Below are 22,269 nucleotides of genomic sequence, written 5' to 3' on the forward strand. Positions count from 1 at the left end.
ATAACTAAATTTGTCAAGAAATGAGAACAGTATGAACATTGCCATTTTGCATTCACTAGAACATGTAGAAATTTGTTAAAACATCTGACAATCAGACCACTCTTAACAACATACTTACTGGCATTAAATTAGCCAGCACAGGTCAACATGGTGATGTATATGTGGTGGCATTTAGTCTAAAGCTTGTCTATACCTTACTTTGGCTCCTCCCCAATTTCTGCAATGGTCAGGTGTCAGCTCCATGATCCCTTGCTGCTACCAGGAGCCTCTTGAACTTGGAACTGCTGATAGCATACCCCAGGATGAGCCAAGCAAATGAGGACATACACAGTCAGGGCTTTTTGCAGTTGGAGTATTTTTATTTACACAAAGTGTTCAAAAGACCAGTGCTTCAAAGATTAGTCTATAAATAATCCAATAAAAAGTGGAAGTTAAAAAATCTAAACAATAATTCTTTAAAATGAGAAATCCAAGGCAGGAAACAGTTCTAAAAACTCAGAATCCCAAGTGCATTTTTCTAAAAACATGACATCTCCTTTGCTTAACCCAGCTGGGATCCTGCAGCCAGAGGAGATATCCTTTCAACAGGCACAGCCAACCTTTTAACTGGGCTTGGGCCCTTGCTATTGCCACATGCTCCCAACACTGTGGCAAAATGAGCCTTGCTCCTCCATCTCCCGCTGCTTTAAATGAGAGCCCTCCTGAACAACAGATCACTCCAGCTATATCAAGATGATCAGTTGGAGCGACCCTCTTCAGCCCCTTTCGAGCGTTGGCCATTCGCTCCTCCACAGGGCTCTCTACCTGGTTGTCTAGCATCTCCCAATCCTGCCATTTCCATTCTTCTTTTCTTTATCCTCCCTCTCTTTTTCTTTCTTTATATCTTTTTTTTTCCCTCCTAACTTTGCCGGATAGCCTCTCTGCTCCAAGGTGTGAATGAAGCATTTGACCGACCCGCTTGCATTTGCACGTGAATAAGAGATCAACCAAGCACCCCAATCAACCTTGGAGTGATGTGTGCACATTCACATTTGCACTCTGTTGGAGCCTGCATGCTCTGGGATGGCTAATTATTTAAAATTTGGAATGCAACAAACCTCTCTCATTGCACTTTCACAAGACAGAGGAATACACTTAGACACCTGCTGTATATTCATGTTATGTTCAGACAGGGGGGACGATTAGGAATCCAAAATGACTCGACCAAGACGGGCAAGTTAGCCAGGACAACAGGAGACACCTTACTATTTACAAAGAATGCTCAGGGATCTGTTTTGACTACAGAGAGCCAGGACCTCGATTTTATGTCACATCAGAAGGGCCGCACCATTTTTTCAGCACAGTGTTCCAATCACTGCATTGGGGCTTTGGGATACACAATCACACCAAAGGGTAGGCGACACCTGCTGGTCTCACCAAAAACTTTTTCAAATATAAAAGAATGAACAATTCTAGTCCACAAGGCACTACTGTCATCACTCCGAAGTGACTGGCAGTGCTTTCCACCAACCATTATTCTTCATTTGTTTTGAATTCATGCCTGTGTTTTCCCTACACTCAATTTACACTTTGCTCATGCCACCTATAAATGCTGCCATCCTTTTTATTTTGCTCAAGCCATTTTTAATGCTGCAATTCTTCTTATTTTGAGTATGCCACATGTTAGTGCTGCCACCCCTTTGATTTCATACGCAACATCATTTATTTTGCGAGCAACTCTTGTTTTCATTTATTCAGTTTGCCCTTTACTGTTTATAATAAATGAGTGTTGGGGACAGGACTTCAGTAATTTGACTCAGATTTGAAGGTTTTGACGTTGATCACAAAGATTTGTCTATGGTTGGAAAAATGTTATATTTTGGATAGTAAACAAGAGGAACAGCAACTTAACCAAATTGACAAAAAGTAATTACCTTTGTATTAAGGTCCATAGAGGCATGATAGTTCTATATTCGATTTACTTGTTCCTTTGTATTCTCAAACTGTTTATTCCTCCCTCGTGTGCTTTTTTTGTTTAATAAACATGAAATATTTCTGAAGAAATTCTCTCAAACATAAGTCTCCACCCCATCACAGAATTCAAATTAATTTGACAAGTTAGTCATCATTATCTTAATTACAATGCACAATGCCTCTTATGCAAAATTTCAGCTTTAGCTCAATTAATCAGTACAACTGTATCAAATTTTGAAATTACTTTATTAGATACAGAAAAAACAAGTTTTTTATGCTATATTTTTGGCAGCTTTCAGACACCATATACACCTTTTTATTGCTGCTGCTGCATGGCAATTTATTTTATTCTACAAGGTATTCCATGAGGTAGAGAGCTGTGAATTATTCCAAGTGTGCATGCGTGCACAAGTGCTTAGTTGTCGCATTTAGTAAGGAAGCACTCCTACCAAGAATTCATCCCTGAATAATTTACAACACTTTTCACATAGCGCCTGTAATTGTAAATTACAAAGCATGATTGAGATTAAGCAGCATCTGAAAAAGTGGTCAAAATATGCATTTAAACATAAATCTAATTGTTAAATGAAATGTAATATTGCAAATTTGTATGCAGGTCAACATACAGCAGCAATATTTGAAAACTTTCAAGATTGGAGAAGGTTGAGTGTTTTTTTAAACATTCATTTTGGAATGTATGAGTCAGTAAAGGAAAGGCTGCCATTAATTTAGCTTGAGTATGTTTATATAATGTTGCCACTCAGTCATTTATACAAAATAAAACATGATTTTCTCAAGTCACCTGGCACAAACAAAAAAAAGCATTTATAAGGTATATATATTCTGCTTGGGTTCCAGAATTTGAGAGATAATAAGAGACTTAAGAAAGTAAACAGCAAGTAGTAATTAAATGCCTTACATGACCAATCAGTACCCTGAAGTATAGAAGCAGGCCTAAGACTGCCCAGCAAAAGGTGACTTCAGTAATCTGACACTGCATATTCATTGTAAGCTCCTGCCTATTTAAACTAGCTCTTATGGCCACAAGAAAACATTATGACACTGAAAGAAGGAAATAAAAATTATCAACAAAAAAGCCTACTGAAATGTGTTGAATTCTGACATAATTAGCAATTAAATTGTTTTTGGACCATTCTTCCAGGTGTAAAATGGCTACCATAAATTCTAACACACCATCTCATGTGACCATGCCAAGCATGGAGTAAGGCTTCATCCCGGCACCAACATAACCTTTGCCATCTTAAAACCAGACAGAGTATTAGACAGATAGCATTTTATTTGTCCCAAGAAGGATATTTAGCCACCTAAAACTGAAAGATATTTGTAACAATGAAAGCAAAAGAAACAAAACACTATTTTAAAAAATGCTTGGAGACTATTCTTATATTCTTTCTTGAAAAAAACAGACTTCTCTTTTGTTTTCTCTTCCGCAAATTTCATTTTTAGCTCATTTTTACAGTTTCTTCTCTTTTATTTTTACTACTTTTTTACTTACTACGGAACTTGTTTTGATGCCTGTCTTCTTAATGTATCGTTAGTTTCATGTTTTTATTGATTATAATTGCATTTTCTTTATGTTCTAACTGCCAATATGTTTATGATTTCTGGATGAGGGCACTGCTATTTTTGTTGTTCTCTTACTGTCACACAACAAGAGGTTGTGTCATTTGATGTCATTCTATAAATATGACAAGTGCAGTCGTGCAATGAGTGACAACTCAGCACCACAATAGTTCAAATGGAATTGTTTTTTACAGCTAACCTGTCCCAGCTTTGCTAAGCTATTACTTCTTAAAACTTTTCTAACAGGGGGCAGAGTTTTTGGGGTGGCCAGGGGAGATGCTGGCCAACTAATAAATGCACTATGTTACTAAAATAAATCTGAAATAAAGGTTATTTTTTCCTCAAATGCTTTTAAGTCCATGGCTAATGTATGTCAGCAAATACAATAATTAAATCCATCCTGCCTTAAAATGAACCAGATCTGTCATTCTGGGTTGGCCGCAGGGGCAGACTACTACTCCCATCCAATAATGCTTTTTTCTTCTGTTTAAAAGTTTATATAATTTCATTTAACTTGAGAGAGGTCTCTTCAACTTATATATCTTGTATTTTCCTTTTTTACGTGTCCAACAGCCATTTCTAACAAAGTAATCAGTACTAGGCAATGATATACCAATGTGCATGTGCTTGCGACTTACACTAGACAGTCACACAGGTGTCTAAGGAAGTCTCCATCACACATCACACACATTCCCGATACAGAATATTTAACAAACAAAAATAAGATACCTGTCTATTAAGTAAAGCTAATTAAAAGTTCTCCTACTTTCAAAACAGTAAACACAATCCCTGAAAACAGCCACATTATATGCCAATTTTACATTTTCTAACTTGTTATAAAAACAGATGCTTATTTTGACAGAATCACAATAGATAGATAGATAGATAGATAGATAGATAGATAGATAGATAGATAGATAGATAGATAGATAGATAGATACTTTATTAATCCCCAAGGGGAAATTCACATACTGCGAGGCAGGTATAACAGTCTATAATCTTATATAATGTTAACATCTATCCCCCCACCACCGGGTAGAATTGAACAGTCACATAGTGTGGGGGAGGAATGATCTCCTCAGTCTTTCAGTGGAGCAGGACAGTGACAGCAGTCTGTCGCTGAAGCTGCTCCTCCGTCTGGAGATGATACTGTTCAGTGGATGCTGTGGATTCTCCATGATTGACAGGAGTCTGCTCAGCACCCATCGCTTTGCCACGGATGTCAAACTGTCCAGCTCCATGCCTATAATAGAGCCTGCCTTCCTCACCAGTTTGTCCAGGTGTGAGGTGTCCCTCTTCTTTACGCTGCCTCCCTAGCACACCACAGCATCTTATTGCAGATATTAAAGGATGCCAGCCTTCTAAGGAAGTATAGTCGGCTCTGTCCTCTCTTGCACAGAGCATCAGTATTGGCAGTCCAGTCCAATTTATCATCCAGCAGCACTCCCAGGTATTTATAGGTCTGTACCCTCTGCACATAGTCACCTCTGATAATCACAGTGTCCAGGAGGGGCCTGGGTTTCCTAAAATTCACCACCAGCTCCTTGGTTTTGCTGGAGTTCAGGTGTAGGTGGTTTGAGTTGCACCATTTAACAAAGTCCTTGATTAAGTTCCTATATTCCTCCTGCCCACTCCTGATGCAGCCCACGATAGCAGTGTCATCAGCAAACTTTTGTACGTGGCAAGACACTGAGTTGTATAGGAAGTCCAATGTATATAGGCTGAACATGACCGGAGAAAGCACAGTCCCCTGCAGTGCTCCTGTGCTGCTGACCACAATGTCAGACCTCCAGTTCCGGAGACGCACATACTGAGGTCTGTCTGTAAGATAGTCCATGCCACCAGGTATGAATGTGCTCCCATCTCTGTCAGCTTGTCACTAAGGAGCCGAGGTTGGATGGTGTTGATGGCACTAGAGAAGTCCAGAAACATAGTTCTTACATCACCACTGCCTCTGTCCAAGTGGTAGAGGGAATGGTGTAGCATATAGATGATGGCATCCTCTGCTCCCACCTTGTCCTGGTATGCGAACTACAGAGGGTCGAGAATTTGCCTAGTCACTCTTCTCTTGGCTTTTCTAGTGCTGCTATCTCTTTTTCTGTAGCTCATTGAGAAAAAAAACTGCACTCAGTACTCCAATGTGAGGCCTCACCACTTCATTATAAAACTTGAGCATAACCTCGATTCATTTGTATTGTACACATTGTGCTATATAATATAACATTCTGTTAGCCTTCTTAATGGTTTTTGAAAACCACCTGGAGGTTGATAGTAACAAGTTCACTCTGACTACTAGATTTTTCACATAAGGAGGTACTTTCAAGGCTTAGACCTCCCATTGTGTTTTGTTCTGTTGGTACAGTGTCTACCATTGGTACATTCACTGCTCACATATGTAAGAAAGACAGAAAGGACTGCAAGGAGGAGGTTCCCCTTCACCATATGTTTTGTCTTGGTAGAGTTCTATATTTCTCTGCTTCCCCTTTTTTATAATTAATGTGTAGCCTTTGTCAGAATGCCTCAACTCTCACAGACTTACTACTGTTTATGAGGTATTGTAGTATATAACGTCTCCCCACCTTCCCTTCTACATTTATAACTTCAGGCAATTTGATGTAGTAAAAGACAAGCAGGAGTTAAGTTACACTTTAAATAATGTATTATTGATAATATTCATAAATAACAACTATAAGCAAAGTACAAGTGAATATTGGCAACTATACAACCTGATAAATTCTGAGGTGTAGTTTCAGGCGGCACAAAGACTTGTTACTTAAAATGTTTCTAGTTAAGGCATCATTTTTGGTCAGCTTACTTCAGAACAGGCCGCATGGCTGTCTCAATATGGCTGCCAAGTTGTGCTCCTTATGGCAATGGTGTGATAGAGAGATGCTTCTTAATGGCAATGGTATAAGAGCATAGAAGGAAGAGTAAAGCAAGTAAATTTTAGACTCTCTGTCAAAACCCTACAGCCAATAGGGTGGTGTGGTACTTGATGGCTTCTGATTTAAAACCAAACAGGCAACTTTAGACCAATAGAATTCTGGTGCGACACAATGGTTTCACACCTGCCCCCAAAACCATTTGTTGAGCTGATGTTTGCCAGCTAGGTAGTCTGTCTTTCCTGTAGGGGGTTGATTGAGAGAGTCCTGCACAGAATCACTTGCCAAACTGTTTTTAGGCACTGTCATAAAATTACAAAGGCAGTCCAAAAACGGGGGGTTGTTTGGTAGCTTCTCACCAATTAAGCACTAATATTACATTAGTTTGTCATACAAACTATTTATCATCTTGTATACAAAATTTTACGCCACCACACCCAATAGAAAGAGCAACATAAGTATTAAAAGATTAAAAATCAAGTATAACATCATATTCACAATCATTGACCTTGAAATAGTCTAAAACGTTACCCCACTTGCTTATGTTTGTAATTTGTCATTTGTAAACTTCAGGGAGTGCCTTTTAGGATCACTGGTCAAGAATCAAATATTATTATATTTGCCATCGGCAACATTGAAATAGTATAAAACAACATTCCACATGCCTGTATTACTGATCCCAGTTTTTTTAAAGTTTTGTGAAAAGGAGTAATTTTGATCTCTCATATCCCATTAAAGGGTGAACCCCCGGGGTCAGTTGATATGGCCTGAACAACTTCTAGTCATTCAGATAATTTCTGTTGAAGACACAAAATGGGTTCTTCTTGATTATAATAGTGCTATTTCTTGCACAAAATATGAGCCAAAAATGTCGTTTTTCAGGTATAGAGGCATAAAACAGGGGTGTAACCAGAACTCAAGACAATGCAAATGGTAAATTAAATGTGGGGATGTTTTTGAAGTAGTGAGTTAGAAAAAAAGGAAAAAGAAAAGGAATATGAAAACATCCAAAAGTAATTCTAATGAACACAATAGATATCAACTATCTGTATACCAGGTAATGCTTAACGTAAGTAGTAGTATCAGGCATACAGTTAAAATCTTGCTTGCATATCACAATAACATATAACATATTACGTATTTTTCTGGTTTTCTGTGGTGGCGATCTGCACCACCACCACCTAATCAAAGCACCGTGATGTCCTTACATGGATGGATTAAAGGCCAGATGTCCACATGACCATCATCATCAAATTCTTCCATGAGAACCCAGAATACAATGAGGACTGATTGAGGTCATTTATGTTAGGTAGAATGCCTAGAGGGGGCTGGGCGGTCTCGTGGGCTAGAACCCCTGCAGATTTTATTTTTTTCTCCAGCTGTCTGGAGTTTTTTTTGTTTTTTCTGTCCTCCCTGGCCATCAGACCTTACTTTTATTCTGTTAATTAGTGTTCCCTAATTTCAATTATTTATTTTGTCTTTTTTCTCTTTCTTCATCATGTAAAGCACTTTGAGTTACATTGTTAGTATGAAAATGTGCTATATAATGTGATGGACGGCCAGCTCATCCCGGCTGACACATCCAAGACGCTAGATGGCGTCTTCCCTGCAGCATGGAGGTGCCCCGGATTCCCGCAGGGCATAATTGGAGATGGAGTTCGGCTTCACAGCCTTGCTGGGTGCCATCATGGGACGCTGCAGGGAGATGTGGGGAGCCCAGAAGTACTTCCAGGTCACGAGGACAGAGAAACAGAAGTAATTCCGGGCTGAAGAAAAATGTCTTTATCTGACCCGAAAGTGCTATGGAATCACATGGACAGAATGGCAGGAGCGCTTCCGGGTCAAGGACTATTTAAAGGACTGGTGCAGACCCAGCAAACTGAGCCTGAGTTGGGAGGTAGAGTGACGGAGCTGCTGGAAGGAGAGGAGGAATATTGTTTTTGATTGTGTATTGTGGTGGTGGAGATCTTTAAAGCACAATATATTTCAAAAGAAAAGAATTAAAAATATTTCTAGTGCTTTTACTTGGTGTCTTGGACGTTTGTCTGTGTGGTTTGAGGAGTGACAGCCCTCTCTAGTGTCACAATAAATAAATGTTGTTGTTGTTGTTACTAAACTCTGGCGCAATGATAAACAACAAAATATTAAAATATTAGTATAAGTTAATATATTGAATTCTTCTAGGATTTTAATTCCGTGAAGTTTTGGTTTTGTGTGCATTAATAATTGCATATAGCAAAATAATACAGATGGTGAAATTGAGAGGTAGCCTTATAAAAAAAAACATATTCCTAACTCATGGTCTGGAAAATACAGTTACATTTCTTGTCAATTATTTACTGTTAAATTAAGCCAAGGTTTGGTGGAAATGTTTGCAGGTTGCTTACCATGCATTGTGTGTTAAGGAGACCTGTTTTTCAAATACTATATAGTCTTAATGCTTCTTGCCCCCCCTGATTCCCCCATAATGCTCTGTGGAATAGTACTTGAACCAGGATTTGAACCTAGGGCTCCAAGGAAATGTGGCAGCAAAATTAACCGTTGAATTCTCATGATGCACCATGTTGTATCAAACTAAGAAATTACGAATACAGTATACATCAAACAAGACTAACAGTAGGAAAACTTTAAAACAAACAAACATTCATTAGTTTGCCTAAAGGACTTTCGGCTTTAATTTATATGGTAGCATTGATTGTGCTTCAAGAAAACCCCCCACTACCCCTGGGGTAAAGGGTTCAGAGGATAAGAACATCAAGAAATTAGTAAAATTTGAGACAATGCCAAATCTAGTGTAAGAAGATCCCCGATATTTCATTGTTTTATGTGTAATTTGCTGTAAAGATAGGCATTCTGGAATATTAGTGTTGGAATATGTAAAAATGAATTACAGAATTTTATAGATCGTTCAGAATCTGACGATAGCTAATGTAGCTGAGCTGGTGGAGATAAAATTATGTTATGATGACCATGTTGGATTTGATTTAGAACTTTAGCAGCTGTATGTCAGAAAAAGCCTTCATACGGATAGCTTTACATTAGCTTAAGCTTATCACCTAAAGATCATCTATTTTTAGTACTACTTAGACTGGAACCTAACATGAATCAGGAAGATATAAGCAACATTTTAATTCTATGACAGAGTTAGGACAAATCAAGCCTGCTTTAATAGTGATAGCTCTATAATATTAAACTAAACATCAACAGCCATAGGCCTTAAAATAAATGTAAAATGAAGAATATTAACTTTGGCTTTTATCATCCAGGCCAGATTATAATGTAAAAATAAACTCAAGTGTATGACATACAACAGTTAATTGAATGATTGCATAAATAAGGATGGGCTAAAAGAATAACACATTACCAACAAAGGAATTAACAAGAAGCAATAATCTACAACTTAACTATTCCTGCCTAACACAAGATTTTCCACTGACTGTAAGGTGTTGTGTGAGCATATCTTTTGGGGACTCCCTCGTACTGCTGGGAGACTTTAATGCTCACATGGGCAATGACAGTGAGACCTGGAAAGACGTGATTGGAAGGAATGGCCCCCCCGATCTGAACCTGAGCGGTGTTTTGTTATTGGACTTCTGTGCTCGTCACGGACTGTCCATAACGAACACCATGTTCAAGCATAGGGGTGTTCATATGTGCACTTGACACCAGGACACCCTAGGTCTCAGTTCGATGATCGACTTTGTGGTCGAGTCGTCGGACCTGCAGCCACATGTCTTAGACACTCGGGTGAAGAGTGGGGCAGAGCTGTCAACTGATCACCACCTGGTGGTGAGTAGGCTTCGATGGTTGGGGAGGATGCCGGTCAGGCCTGGTAGGCCCAAACGTAATGTGAGGGTCTGCTGGGAACATTTGGCAGAGTTCCCTGTCAGAAGTAGCTTCAACTCCCACCTCCGGCAGAACTTCAACCACGTCCCGAGGGAGGTGGAGGACATTGAATCTGAATGGGCTATGTTCCATGCCTCTATTGTTGAGGTGGCTGACCAGAGCTGTGGCCGTAAGGTGGTCGGTGCCTATCGTAGCGGCAATCCCCGAACTTGTTTGTGGACCCTTTTGTCCTGTGGGACTCTGGAGACAGCTAATAGCTACCAGCAGGCCAAGCGGAATGCGGCTTCGGTGGTTGCTGAGGCAAAAACTCGGGCATGGGAGGAGTTTGGGGAGGCCATGGAGAACGACTTTCGGACGGCTTCAAGGAGATTCTAGTCCACCATCTGGCGTCTCAGGAGAGGGAGTGTCAACACTGTATATGGTGGGGATGGTGCGCTGCTGACCTCAACTCGGGACGTTGTGGGTAGGTGGGGGGAGAACTTCGAAGACCTCCTCAATCCCACTAACATGCCTTCCAATGAAGAAGCAGAGCCTGGGGACTCGGAGGTGGGCTCCCCCATCTCTGGGACTGAGGTCACCGAGGTGGTCAAAAAACTCCTTGGTGGCAGGGTCCCGGGGTGGATGAGATATGCACGGAGTTCCTCAAGGCTCTGGATGCTGTAGGACTGTCTTGGTTGACACGTCTCTGCAACATCACATGGACACTGGGGACAGCGCTTCTGGATTAGCAGACCGGGGTGATGGGCCCCCTCTTTAAGAAAGGGGACCAGAGGATGTGTTCCAACTACAGAGAGATCGCACTCCTCAGCCTCCCTGGAAAAGTCTATTTGGGGGTCCTGGAGAGAAGGGTCCATCGGATAGTCGAACTTTGGATTCAGGAAGAACTGTGTGGTTTTCGTCCTGGTCGCGGAACAGTGGACCAGCTCTACACCCTTAGCAGGGTCCTGGAGGGTGCATCGGAGTTTGTCCAACCAGTACATGTGTTTTGTGGACTTGGAAAAGGCGTTTGATCATTTCCCTCAGGGAATTCTGTGAGGAGTGCTCCAGGAGTATGGGGTACTGGACCCCCTGATAAGGGCTGTTTGGTCCCTGTTCAGCCGGTGTCAGAGCTTGGTCCACATTGCCGGCAGTAAGTCAAACCCATTTCCAGTGAGAGCTGGACTTCACCAGGGCTGCCCTTTGTCACCAATTCTGTTCATAACTTTTATGGACAGAATTTCTAGGCGCAGCCAGGGTGTTGAGGGGGTCCGGTTTGGTGGACTTGGGATTGGTTCACTGCTTTTTGCAGATAATGTTGTACTGTTTGCTTCATCAGGCCATGATCATCAGCTCTCTCTGGATCGGTTTGCAGCTGAGTGTGAAGTGGCTGGGATGGGAATCAGCACCTCCAAATCCTATACCATGGTTCTCAGCCGGAAAAGGGTGGAGTGCCCTCTCAGTGTTGGGAGCGAGATCCTGCCCCAAGTGGAGGAGTTCAAGTATTTCGGGGTCTTGTTCACAAGTGAGGGAAGAATAAAGCGTGAGATCGACAGGCAGATCAGTGCAGCATCTGCAGTGATGCGGGCTCTGCATCAGTCTGTCGTGGTGAAAAAGGAGCTGAGCCGTAAGGCAAAGCTCTCAATTTACCAATTGATCTATGTTCCTACCCTCTCCTATGGTCATGAGCTATGGGCAGTGACCAAAAGAACGAAATTACAAATACAAGTGGCTGAAGTGAGTTTCCTCCGTAGGGTGTCTGGGCTTTCCCTTAAAGATAGGTTGAGAAGCTCAGTCATCCGGGAGGGGCTCAGAGTAGAGCCGCTGCTCCTCCACTTCAAGAGGAGTCAGATGAGGTGGCTCAGGCATCTGATCAGGATGCCTCCTGGACGCCTCCCTGATGAGGTGTTCCGGGCATGTCCAACCGGGAGGAGGCCCCAGGGAAGACCCAGGACACGCTGGAGGGACTATGTCTCCCGGCTGGCCTGGGAACGCCTTGGGATTTTCCCGTAAGAGCTAGAAGAAGTGGCCGGGGAGAGGGAAGCTTGGGCATCTCTGCTCGAGCTGCTGCCCCCACGACAAGATCTTGGATAAGCGGAAGGGGATGGATGGATAGATGTAAGGTGTGGTATGTCCCCTACTTTCTCACCATCAAATATCACCAAAAAAGTTGAATCTCTTATTTTCAGCTCACTCTTTTGCTTTCTCTTACTCCGCTACTCATTAGCTGTACACCCCTGTCAGATTTTTCATTTGACGAAGCAGAGTGGAGCATGTTAAAATCCACCTGTGTTTAACTTATCCATTCATGAAATGACTACAGCAGCAAAGAGCTAGATCTAAAAGTCAAGGTCTTTCATGTTATTGTACTCTCTATTGGCCTGTAGACCTTTTGTGCCATAAAGCCCCCTCCTTGATTAAAGAAGACAGAAGCTGCCTGCCCTCTATTAATAGAAGCAGCAAGATTTTATAAGGCTCAAGTGGTAATCTTCTTTTGCACTGTATCATCTTGGATTAGACTATTTGGACTTATGCCAGTCTCCATGACCCACCTGATAGCACTTATCTACTCACACTGACATGCTGAGGGGTTCTCCGTTAGCCATTGTGGATTAGAAGTTTATTAGATGGCCCAGCCATGATTTTCTCCTTTCCTTTGTCATATCATTGTTTCTTCTGCCCCTGGCAACTCCAATACAGTTTCAACTACCTGTCACAAGGTTTTTCTTTTGATCAGTATTATCTATTCTTGACAATTACCCAGTATACTCCTCTACTGAAGCTAAACGTTTGATAATAAAAAATATATATATATTATTTTCAGGCTTTATTTCAGAAATAAAATTTATATTTTTCCACTATTGACCTTAAAAGAAATATAGTTAGTAGCTTCTTGCAATAAAAAAAGAGACTGAGGGAAAAAAAATAATATTATAACCCTTCTCTTTGGTGACTAGGATCTGTTTTATTTTGTTTCCCTCCTCTGAGCTCCCTGTGCTGGGATTCTATGGATCTTAAAAAAATGGTTAGACTTTCAATTTTTCAGGTTATGCAACCCTGAGGTGCTTGTGAGATTACTTTATTGTCACTGGTAAAACTCCAAGTAGGCTAGAGCTCCATACATCTTTAATAGCCAAACTATTTCAAACCATTTTAAAAAGAGACAAGCACCTCCGGGGTCTGTGTGTGGCTCATTCATTCACTTATCATGTAGTTCATTATTGTTGTAGGAATCTAGAGGTGACAATGCCATAGGTGAGCGGCAAAATGAAACACTGGAGGCAGTTTCTTCCTACATTGGTCTCTCCTAATTTGTCTCCCAAAGAGCTCCTGAGACCATAGTTTCTACCCACAGTCTAAAGATAGATTAAGACTAAAATAACCATTAATTTCTATGTTACTTCCTTACCCTGCACTAGATAGGCAAGAAGCTTTTAAGTTTCAGCATTTAAAATTTCTAACATGTGAAAAAATGTCTGTAAAGTATAAAATATTAATCATTTATGAACCCACCAATCCATCCATTTACCATCCAACTACCCTTGCATATTAGGCCTGAAAATATGCTATTGTAGCATAAAAACACATGCAGTTCTCAAACCTGCTTAGTCTGGCAGCATCAGGGGCAAGGCAGGAACTAACATTGCATAGCATCAGGGGCAAGGCAGGAACTAACATTGCATGATCCATTACCATCACTTGCGCAAAGCCAGTTCAGAATCAGCAGTTAACAAAGTATGTTTCTTTTGGATGTGGGTGCAAAACTGAAATGTTAGGAAAAAAAATCAATGTGGAGACAAGGAGAGCATGCAAACTCCACACAGATGATGAGTAGGTATTAGATTTACACAAAGGATGCTGGGTCCATGAAACATCAGCATCAACAAAATTAATTGTAGCACCTCTGTGCCACTCCATTGGTAGAAGGCCATCCAGTTTTGTGTCTTAGAGCAGGGGTTCTTAAAGTTTTTAATCTAAGGACCCAAAAAAGAAAATTAGCATAATACTCTGGCCGAAGAAGAAGATTATTACTATAATTGTGCCTGACTAGCACCTTATGCTTGCTCAGATAGGCTTCAGGTTCTGGAAGATGGATGGATGATAGCAGAGCAATACATAGACAAATAACAATAGACATATATTAAAAATAAAAAAATAAGTATTTGTTCCCATTAAAGAATATTTTAACATGAATATTATTGAAAGAGAAATGCCTACTAATTGTCAATTACTGTAAACAATAATTTAAATTAAAACAGAAAACATTACTGATGTGTATCACTACTATTTAAAGACTTAACAGTTCAATAAACTGAATACAAAGGTTGAGTCAGGCAGACATTTGGTAAAATGTTATGGGCTGGGAGATAAGAAAAATCTTAATGAAAAATTTAGTGGTCACATATACTACGTGACATCCACTATCCACTTTCGGGGTGATGATTGACCTCCATAGGTTATTCCTCTTTTTATTTTATTTTATTTTATTGTAGAATCAACTCTTGGCAGTGGCTGTGCGGCGCATGTGTATGGACGCCGTTCTCATCCCTACTGCCTTCGCCGTCACTTACCCTCTTCATATCTTAAATCATTCTTGAGGCAGATTGAAGACTTATGTGCCAGCTAAAGTGAAAAATTAAGGTGGAGAAGAGAAGTGCTGCTCAGGAAGCAGCAAGCACATCAACCTCTGAGCAAATGAATGCTTAATGTACAGAGAAAGAGGATGAAAACTATGATGTTCAAGTGTATTCACTGCACGTTATCGTGCAGTGCGCTTTTACTGGTGTTTAATATTACTAATTGTAATTGTGCTGAAATTTCTCCCTTTTAATATTTTCTTACAATTCTCAAAAATCCAACAAACATGTTCTTCACACTAACAGTAGGTGGGGCCCTCCATATCTATTGGTTACACCTTCATGGATAAACCCTGGATAGAAAATATTAAAAATCCAAAAAGTTATACCTTTTATTGGCTCACTAAATACTTTTAGTGAGCCAATAAAAGGTGTCATTTTGCTTGACTTCTCACTACATTCATAATTGTTAACACAGTACAACACCCTAGTACTACAAAAAGTTATAAAAAGCAAAACCTGAATTTTTGAGCATTACGCTGAGTCCACATGAATGACATACCCTGAAGGAACCTGTGAGTCTCGCCCATCGTGGCACAATAATGATCCTTCCACTGTTTCACCCAATTAAACTTTGTTAGGATTTTTAATTCCTCTATAGTCAAGTTTGATCATCTTCTTGGCACTCTGACAGAGGGCCCAAAAGATTGCAGCAGGGCCAGTCTGAGGACCTCACTAAACTATCCAATTGGTAGTAGTGATGGGCTGTGTGTATTGCCTTTCAAATTCAAAGGACATATCCATTTTGCCCTAAAATGTCTGCTAGGGTGCGCGTGATGTAATTTTTGTACATTTTCAGGCATGTGGACGGACCTCTAGAATTTCGTAACTGTGTGGCACCGTGTGCACCTGTGCACATCGATTGCATATGTGCTAGACAAGAAAACATGCCCTCAAACAGAGGAACAATTGTGTGAAGTTTTGCCACCCACAATTCTACAATCCAAAATTAAAAGCACACAACAATAGCCAAATATCTACAAATTTATGGTGAGAAATTGCCCAGACTCCGGGCAAAGATGAATGCTTGTGCAGACAGAAATGGAAACATTTTAGAGATCAGTATGATAAGGCAAATTAAACACTTTGGGGTAAAATCCGGGGGATTCTGCTGCCTTGCTTTGTGCACCACCATGTGTACAGCTGCCTGCACCCGAGTATGAACAGGTCTTAAGATGAAGTAAAGTTAAGTAAAGTAAAGCGCTATCTCTCGATGAGAAAATAAAAATCTTAGATCTTTTGAAAAGAGGTATGTCGAATACCAAAATGGAGCATAAGGTCACTATGAACAACCTGAGTATTCACACAATAAAGGAGAAAGAAGCTAAAATTAATGGAAGTGCTAATGCTGCTTGTGTTTTTATAAGTAATCTAGAGATGACTTAAAGTATATAGGAGGATGTGAGAAAGTTATATGCAATTACTATGTCATTTTATATAAGGGACTTACGCAGCCACAGTTTTTGGGGGGTGATGGAACCAATTCCTTTGGTTACAAAGGGACGACTGTATACTAGAATTTATCCAACCACTTTAAAATAATGTTACAAGAAGGAAACTCTTCCTCACTGAAGAACATTAAACTTAATATGAAATCTTCTTTATATATTTCAATACATGCCATAATGGCAAACACACATCATGGCTACTGAAACTGCACTTAATATACAGTATAACTGTGCCACAGCATTATGTATACCCCTACTCTAATCACTCACCCCCATAACACCCCTTTCTTTCTGGTGCCAACTGAACAAATAATCATTTTTATAATCAGACAGATGTTTGAAAACAAGGAATAACTGTGACCAAAACTTAGACCAAAATCAAAGTTGGCAAGGGATAGTCATACTTTTCTAGACCAGAATTTGTTTGTAACGACTACACAGGGCAGCAGAAGTTTCAAGATGGAATCAGGGGATGAACATAACAGTAATAATGAACCAAGGTGGAAACCGGGAGATTTAGATAAACAACAGCCAGGAGGTGGGACAAAATCATAAAATGAGATGTAGTGAGGCAGTCAAAAACTAGAATATTTTTTAGCCAAAGCCAAAATGCAAGATGTACATTTAAATTGAAGAACAGAAAACAGTTTGTGGCCAGAGTGATCTTTTAACAACGATGACACTAGAATTTTAAGTTTTGAATTAATTACAAACTTGAAAAGTGTATGATGCTGGCCTTTTCTGTGACGATAATTAAGTCGTGTCACACATCCCTGGACATCTTGCCTAGCAACAGCCTGACAACCTTTCATTACAAACAGCAAACAATGACGGCACCAATACTAAACATAAAATGACTCCTCAGGAAGATGTATTTCAAAATGAATGCCTTCAAAAATGTCCTTAGTAGAAAGAAAGTTAAAGTATTTAAATTCTATGATATGTAAAATCCCCAAAAATGCTATCCCTGTCATTGTTAGTGGCCAAAGAAAAGGATGTAAAAAAATAATAAAAATAAATGTAAAATAACAATAATAAAAATTAACAAACACATTTTAGATCATCAAGATATCACCTTAAAAGCATGTACAATTTTCTTTAGTATATCCACAAACTTAGATGACTCTACATTCATGGCATTACCTTATAAAATGTTTAGCTGCTGATGTAACAAGGCATGAATTCCTGATCCACTTCCCTTTTACCCAGGAGTTGCATCTCCCAAAATGCTGGCACCCATAAACACAACAAAATGACATTATGATAAATGGTAATACCAAACAAAATTAATAAATACAATTGTACAGTCATAATAGTTAAAAATAAAAAAATAGTTCAAAACATTAAAAAAATATAGGTGGAGAACTTACATGAATAATCATATTTTAACGATGTTTCACATTCTTGTGCAGGACCCGTCATTTTGATTTTGACATTTCAGACTACTGTCATTGTCCCTTTAACTCACAAGCTTGTCTGTGTCATTCCCTTTTAAATGTGCCTTTGCTGTCAATCATTTTAGTCATGTTGTGAGGGGTTGTTTGTGTTGTGGGAATACTCATTACATTTTCATAACAAGGCTGTCTGTAATGAATCACAGTGTTTATTGGCTACGTCTCAGATTGCATACTACCACAATAAACAGTACACCAAATAGAGGGTAGCATACCACACAGCTAATTTTATGCACAATCATGCGGTGACCCATCACAAACTAATAGTTTAAGAAATCCTGTTTTAAGGAATTAGAGACAGATGGATCAGTTGAAAGGTCAAGTAGGGGACACTGTGTGTCAAAGAGATGAATGAAAATCTGTGGCTTTCGAAAAAGAGAATGACTAGCATTAGAATGACTAAACAAGTGGAAAATGTTGGTATCTAATAAACTTTCTAGGTACCTATGATGTATGCAACTGTCCCAATGAGGAACTCTCAGATATGATTCTGGACTCCATGGATATAATATCCTATGGAAGGATGTTAAGTTTCCAGATATTTTTCAGATAAGTAGAAGTGTTTTTTATGTGATAGTTGTTTCCTTTATTAGCTTCCTTTTTTTATTTAATCACCACCAAAAAGATGAAAAACAAAGAAACTTGTTGGTGGTTGTGGTATGTTGTCTCATTGGAGAAAATACATACAAAGTAGATAAACACTTTATTCTTCCAGTGTTCTTCCCCAGAAAAGCAGCACTACAATCATAAACTCTATTTGACAAGTTATGAATACTTTGGTTATTTTGTTACATTATTTATTGATTGGTAATCTTTTAGAATATTACACTGTTCACTTAAAAAAAATGGTTAGGATCCACCTACATATAATGTGGTTTGCATCACTTAATAGCATCCCACTTAACCTGGGTTTTGGAGAAACAAAGTATTTGAATTAATAAAAGTCACTTCCTAATATGTAAGGATTACTTCTTATGACCAGGACTTTATGACAATTTACAGTTGTTATAACATGGTACCTATCACATTAGGTCAGGTTGGGGAGCATGCACTGGTACAGTACGTTGCCGTACCCACCACATGACAAAACAGCTCAAGATCCTGGTTGACAACACCCAAGGAAGACATTTGGTCCAGTCCCACCCTCTGTAAATGACCCTCTATCTGCCACAGCCAGGTGTTACTTGGCCATCACCTTGGTCTGGTCCAGTCACTCAAGTCCTCAACAATGAGGATCCTGTTAGCCTGATCACCCTAGGGAATCACATTACATGGCTGTAGTGCCGTAACTAACGCTCCCTCACAATGCAGGCAATGTGCCTCATTCAGGGCTCCCTGAGCAATTGCTTGTTTGACACAAAGTCAAACCAGCAGTACCCAAAAAGTACCAAAGTACCAAAGTAGTCCAGTCTTAATCTGGACAGCGTTCATGTCTCGCAACCATATAGCAAAACACAAAAGCACCAGGCCTCTCAAGGCTTGGATCTTCATCCTTTTGTAAATACATCGGGAGTGCCACACACCCCTTTACAGCGACCTTATGATCCACAGTGTTCTCCCAATCTGTCTACTGACATCATAGAAAGAATCACCAGACATGAATGTTGTTGCTGAGGTAAGTAAACCTCGTGACAAGGTTGACACTCTCTCCACAGACAGACACACTGCTGATGGCTGTGCCCAAGAGGTCATTAAAGGCCTGGATCTTGGTTTTTATCCAGGACACTCTCAAGCCCAGACACTCAGACTCCTCGCTTAGTCTCTCGAGCACCCCGATTAGAGCCGCCATTGACTCTGTGAAGATCACAACATCATTGGCAAAGTCAAGATCAATGAATCTTTCCTGACCAACAGATGCCCCACAGCTGCTGGAACCCATGGCCCTGCACAACACCTAGTCCAAGCAAGCATTGAATATTAGATGAATACAAATGTTTGTATTTGTATTCCTCCTTGAACCGTCACCTTATCGTGGTGGAGGGGTTTGCGTGTCCCAATGATCCTAGGAGCTATGTTGTCCGGGGCTTTATGCCCCTGGTAGGGCCACCCAAGGCAAACTGGTCCTGGGTGAGGGATGAGACAAAGAGCGGTTCAATAAACCTCCAATGAAAATAAAACTGGACGTTTTCCCTTGCCCGACGCTGGTCACGGGCCCCCTCTGGAGCCAGGCCTGGAGGTGGGGCTCGATGGCGGCGCCTGGTGGCGGAGCCTGCACCCATGGGGCTCGGCCGGGCACAGCCCGAAGAGGTAACGTGGGTCCTCCTCCCCTATGGGCTCACCACCTATGGGAGGGGCCAAGGAGGTTGGGTGCAATGTGAGTTGGGTGGTGGCGGCGGGACCTTGGCGGTCTGATCCTCGGCTACAGAAACTGGCTCTTGGGACGTGGAATGTCACCTCTCTGAAGGGGAAGGAGCCTGAGCTAGTGCGCGAGGTCGAGAGGTTCCGGCTAGATATAGTCGGACTCACCTCGACGCACAGCTTGGACTCTGGAACCAATCTCCTTGAGAGGGGCTGGACTCTCTACCACTCTGGAGTTGCCCCCGGTGAGAGGCGCCGAGCAGGTGTGGGCATACTTATTGCCCCCGACTCGGAGCCTGTGCATTGGGGTTTACCCCGTGGGCGAGAGGGTGGCCTCCCTCCGCCGGGTGGGGAAGGGTCCTGACTGTTGTTTGTGCGTATGCGAACAGCAGTTTGGAGTATCCACCCTTTTGGAGTCTCTGGAGGGTTGCTAGAGGGCATACCTTCTGGGATTCCCTCGTTTTGCTGGGAGACTTCAATGCTCACGTGGGCAATGACAGTGAGACCTGGAAGGGCGTGATTGGGAGGAATGGCCCCGATCTGAACCCGAGCGGTGTTTTGTTATTGGACTTCTGTGCTCTCACGGATTGTCCATAACGAACACCATGTTCAAGCATAAGGGTGTTCATATGTGCACTTGGCACCAGGACACCCTAGGCCTCAGGTCGATGATCGACTTTGTGGTCGTGTCGCCGGACTTGCGCCATATGTCTTGGACACTCGGGTGAAGAGAGGGGCGGAGCTGTCAACTGATCACCACCTGGTGGTGAGTTGGCTTCGATGGTGGGGAAGATGCGGTCAGACCTGGTAGGCCCAAACGTGTTGTGAGGGTCTGCTGGGAACGGCTGGCAGAGTCCCCTGTCAGAAGTAGCTTCAACTCCCACCTCCGCAGAACTTCAACCACGCCCCGAGGGAGGTGGGGACATTGAGTCCGAATGGGCCATGTTCCGTGCCTCTATTGTTGAGGCGGCTGACCGGAGCTGTGGCCGCAAGGTGGTCGGTGCCTGTCGTGGCGGCAATCCCGAACCCGTTGGTGGACACCGCGTGAGGGATGCCGTCAAGCTGAAGAAGGAGTCCTATAGGACTTTTTGTCCTGTGGGTCTCTGGAGGCAGCTGATAGGTACCGCAGGCCAAGCGAACGCTGCTTCGTTGTTGCTGAGGCAAAACTCGGGCATGGGAGGAGTTTGGAGAGGCCATGGAGAACGACTTTGGACGGCTTCGAGGAGATTCTGGTCCACCGTCCGGCGTCTCAGGAGGGGAAGCAGTGCAGTGTCAACACCGTATATAGTGGGGATGGTGCGCTGCTGACCTCACTCGGGACGTTAGGGTCGGTGGGAGGAGTACTTCAAGACCTCCTCAATCCCACTAACATGCCTTCCAATGAGGAAGCAGAGCCTGGGGACTCTGAGGTGGGCTCTCCCATCTCTGGGACTGAAGTCACCGAGGTGGTCAAAAAACTCCTTGGTGGCAGGGCCCCGGGGTGGATGAGATCGCCCGAGTTCCTTAAGGCTCTGGATGTTGTAGGACTGTCTTGGTTGACACGCCTCTGCAACATCGCATGGACATCGGGACAGTGCCTCTGGATTGGCAGACCGGGGTGGTGGTCCCCCTCTTTAAAAAGGGGGACCGGAGGGTGTGTTCCAACTATAGAGGGATCACACTCCTCAGCCTCCCTGGAAAAGTCTATTCGGGGTTCTGGAGAGGAGGGTCCGTCGGATAGTGAACCTCGGATTCAGGAGGAACAGTGTGGTTTTCGCCCTGGTCGCGAACAGTGGACCAGCTCTTCACCCTTAGCAGAGTCCTGGAGGGTGCATGGGAGTTTGCCCGACCGGTCTACATGTGTTTTGTGGACTTGGAAAAGGCATTCGACCGTGTCCCTCGGGAATCCTGTGGGGGTGCTCGGGAGTATGGGGTACCGGACCCCTGATAAGAGCTGTTCGGTCTCTGTACAACCGTGTCAGAGCTTGGTCCGCATTGCCGCAGTAAGTCGAGCCCGCTTCCAGTGAGAGTTGGACTCCGCCAGGGCTGCCCTTTGTCACCGATTCTGTTCATAACTTTTATGGACAGAATTTCTAGGCGCAGCCAGGGTGTTGAAGGGGTCCGGTTTGGTGGACTCAGGATTGGGTCACTGCTTTTGCAGATGATGTTGTCCTGTTTGCTTCATCAGGCCGTGATCTTCAGCTCTCTGGAT

General features: G+C 42.0%; 1 long non-coding RNA gene across 1 annotated transcript in view; it reads right to left on the reverse strand.

Annotated features, from left to right (window-relative positions):
• Positions 1–17,765, reverse strand: part of LOC120524225 — a 49,437-nt gene extending 31,672 nt beyond the window's left edge. The window contains exons 1-2 of the long non-coding RNA XR_005632778.1: positions 17,697–17,765; positions 17,470–17,555 (exon numbers count right to left, since the gene is read on the reverse strand). This is a non-coding gene — a long non-coding RNA (uncharacterized LOC120524225). The remainder of the gene's footprint in view (positions 1–17,469; positions 17,556–17,696) is intronic.
• Positions 17,766–22,269: the final 4,504 nt, after the last annotated feature.

This window comes from Polypterus senegalus, chromosome 2 (assembly GCF_016835505.1).
Source record: "Polypterus senegalus isolate Bchr_013 chromosome 2, ASM1683550v1, whole genome shotgun sequence".
NCBI lineage: Eukaryota > Metazoa > Chordata > Cladistia > Polypteriformes > Polypteridae > Polypterus > Polypterus senegalus.